This window comes from Octodon degus, unplaced genomic scaffold (genome assembly GCF_000260255.1).
Source record: "Octodon degus isolate 3935 unplaced genomic scaffold, OctDeg1.0 scaffold00074, whole genome shotgun sequence".
NCBI lineage: Eukaryota > Metazoa > Chordata > Mammalia > Rodentia > Octodontidae > Octodon > Octodon degus.
In genome coordinates, this window is record NW_004524650.1 from 8,215,712 (window position 1) to 8,219,662 (window position 3,951).

The following is a 3,951-nucleotide window of genomic DNA, read 5'->3' on the forward strand; positions in this document are numbered from 1 at the left end:
TATATATATACAAAATAGTTAAGATAAATATACAGCTACTTTTTCTTAGTTCAATGAGAAGAAAGGTTTGTACTAATATTGTTTAGACAAAGATATCATGTCTACATCTTGTCCTCTGAATAACTACTATGAAGACAACAATATGCAATGTATTAATTATTGTAATTGTCCTACTAACCTGTTTTGAAACTGTTCCATTGCTATTTTATCTTTTTTTCTCATTAAAAGGAATAAAATTTTTTTTTTAAAAAAAAAGTACAGGGCCAAGCACTCTTTTTCTTTTCTTTTTTTTCTTTTTAAGAGCAGAATATATTTACTGGGGAAAGAAAACTTCTGACCGACAGAGAGACAGAAGGGGGTCCTGGAGTGGGTTGTTCCCAGAAGCACTCTCGCCATGGTCAAAGGAACATGCCCTTTGTAAACTACACCCACCAAAGATCACAGAACCTGAAATGTAGCTGCCACCCTTAGTTACTTTTCTCTCGTTGCTGAGACAAAATGCCCAGATATCCAAAATTAAGGAAGGAAGGGTTTGTTTAGCTCACAGTTTGTGGAGGTTTCAATCCATAATCAGCCGGCTGCAAAGCAGAGTGCTGTGGCACAGGGACAACAGTTCAGGGCATGGGCTGGGGAGATGGCTCAGTAGAGCAAACGCTTCCCTGGCAAGCACAAGCACCTGAGTTCAATCCCCGGTTCCGCCAAACAAACAAACAAACAAACAAACAAACAGTTCAGGGCCGCAGCAGAAGACAGCAAAAGCCAAGAGCAAAAGTGAGGCAAGCAGGCCTCTTTGCTCAGGCTACGCCCATGAGGAGTAGCGCTCACACCATCTTCCCGCCCTCCTCTTGCACAGGATGAGGATGCTTAGGGATGTGAACCCTGGCCCCCTGCCAGTTCCTTGGTGAAACTTTTGAACTTCTCAAACTGACACGGTGTATCAACCATTAAGCTCGATGCTGGAAGCCTCTGTGAGGCTTTGGCCTTCACCCATCTCCTTTGAATCTTGACTTAGATTTTAGAGCAGGATGATACACAGGTGAAGGGAAGTGGCTCTCTCTACAGTATTTAAAAACACGGGCAGGAGATGCAGCTCACTGGCACTTGCTCAGCCTGCACAAGGCTCTGTGCTTTCCAGAACTAAAAAGAGAAACAAAAACAGCAAACACCTACTAAAAAAGTTATGCATCATGTTCTTCACGAAGCATCTATTGCATCATCTCCTTCACTCCTTAAAATTGTTGTAATAGCATCATTATGACTATTTTACAGATGCAAGTGCCGAGCATGCGTGCCTCCGTCTATCCAAGTGGAACTCAGGTGTTATTAATGAAATGTTTGAGTCTGGGAACACATTAAATTTTTTTTTTTTTTTTAATTTGTGGAACCGGGGATTGAACTCAGGCCCTTGCGCCTGCCAGGGAAGCACTTATTCCACTGAGCCATCTCCCCAGCCCCTACATTGAAACTTCTAAGAGAGGGACCTGGTACTCTGAAAAATTGCTAACTGTACACTTGCCTTTGGAACGTCTTCCACAATGAGTTTGGGTTAACTAAAATTGAACATTCTTTGGCGTAACTACAGTTCCTTTTGTTTAAAAATAAAGGTGAAGGGGCCGGGGAGATGGCTCAGTGGAATAAGTGCTTCCCTGGCAAGGGCAAGGGCCTGAGTTCAATCCCTGGTTCCGCCAAAAAATAAAAAAATAAAAAAAATTAAAAAAAAAGGTGAAGCTGAAAGTGGTGGTGCCTGTCCATCATCCTAGCACTCTGCAAGGCTATGGCAGAAGGATCAGAAGTTCCAGCCCAGCCTGGGCAATTTAGCAAGAGCTTGTTGCGAAGTAAAAAACAAAAGAGAAGAAAGAAAGGGTTGTGTGTATGGCTCTGTACAGAGACCCTAGGTTCGGTAAAATAAATAAAATAAATTGCCAAGCAGGGTGGCAGTACCTATAACCTCTGATACTTGGGAGATCAAGGCAGGATTGCTTGAGTCCAGAAGTTTGAGTCAGCCTGGGCAATATAGTTCAGCCTTTGTTTCTTTTCTTTTCTTTTATGGAGAAACAAATATCAATAAGACAGTTTCAAAAGCAATTAATAGGACAGTTTCAATAATTAATACATTGTACATTGTTATCCTTTTAGTGGTTATCCGTAGTAAAAGATGCAGAGAGAATATCCTGTCCAAATACTATTAGTACAAATCTTTCTTCTCATTGAATTAAGCAAAACTACCTGTATATCTACCCTAACTATTCTGCATATGCAGATACAAAGTGGTCATTCCTTTGTATCCCCTTTTTTTGTTTAGTCCTGTCAGAAATGGGTATTCCATTGGCAAATACTATAGGCATGTGAATTCAGCATAACACTCCAACACAGTCCAGCAGTCCACAATATTGCTGTGTTATCCACAGAAGTTGTTGACTTGAACATTTCACAGCTCAGCATATTAATATTGCTTTACTTTATATACCTTGTTTTTATACTTTTCTTTTTTTTCTTTTTTTTTTTTTTTTTTCAGAACCGGGGATTGAAATCAGGCCCTTGAGCTTGCCAGGGAAGTGCTTATTCCACTGAGCCATCTCCCCAGCCCGTTTTTATACTTTTCTGCTGGATGGTTAAGACCAAGATAAAGCAAGACCTATATAACAAGAAATGTAACTTTTGTATCTGATAAGGTCAGCCAAGTACTCTCAGGATTTATCCTGTAGCCCTGTACTGCAGTTTGCAGATCCTTTGTCAGTGTCAGCCATGTGGATGAGTCACGGTCATTGCTTGGCCAATGTGCTCTCTGTGAAAGCCTGAGAGAATGTTTTCTCTCCATGTGACTCTCCTTAGGCACACTCTACACCATCGATCACATTGCTCTGTGGCCCCCTAATCTCCTTGATCAGAAGATGTGGGACACAACTGAGTTACATGATGTTACAGTATAGGTTGTCCTATGTCCTGAGTCTTCACTGATCTTGAACGGCTAAGGTCAAATTGTTGGCTGTCCTTGCAGCCCTTCTATTTCTCTAATTTTTGGTTTGAAAACTTAGGTTATTAACCCTCCAGAAGAGAAGCGTATTATTATCCTACATCTTACGCAGTTGGGTTTAACTTCACTATCTGTCTGAATATCAAACATCTTAGGCATAACATGGAACAGGTATTTTCCATCAAGTATTGATATGTTAAACATTAAGTCCCTACAGAATATGGAGATAAAAATTTAAAAAATGAAAAATATTTAAAGAATATGAGTAAACAATTACATATTTTCACACAGAAATTTAGAAATCTAACCATATACAACATTGTAGCAGGACACTCCTGTGACATTCTTTTTCCTTTTTCTTGTGTCTTTTTTTCATTTATTACCATTTAAAAAAAAACTTTTACTTGTGAGACAGTATGGTAATAATTGGTATTTTATGACAAGAAGTACGTATTTAGAAGACCAGAAAGACAGGTATTCCAAGCATGAGCCTTCTATTACACATTGCTATCTTCAGTGCAGGTGTTTGGTTCACAGGTATCAGCATGTATAGTTAGTCAGGGTGAGAATCCTACCAACTAACTGCTACTTTCAAAAACCTGCTGATGTTTCTCAGGATCATTGCCTTGCCCATCTTGTGCATATAAATGTATGGCTTTGCCCCTGTCCTGTTTCCCAGCTTTTCTCCTTGCCCTCTCCCCATTGTCCAATCCTCAAGTTCATGCTTTCCTTTTAATTGTGTTATACTTTTCCATATTTATTTCTTCTTTTGAGTTCTTATACTAGGAAGACTGTACAATATTTACACATGTGGGTCTGGTTTATTTCACTTATGAGTATATCCTCAAGTGGCATCCACTTAAATACAAATGCTTCAAGTTTATCATTCTTTATAGCTGAGTAATACTCCATTGTATAAAAATACCACATCTTTTTCAATCATTCCTCATGTGATGGGCATCTTGGTTGTTTCCAAG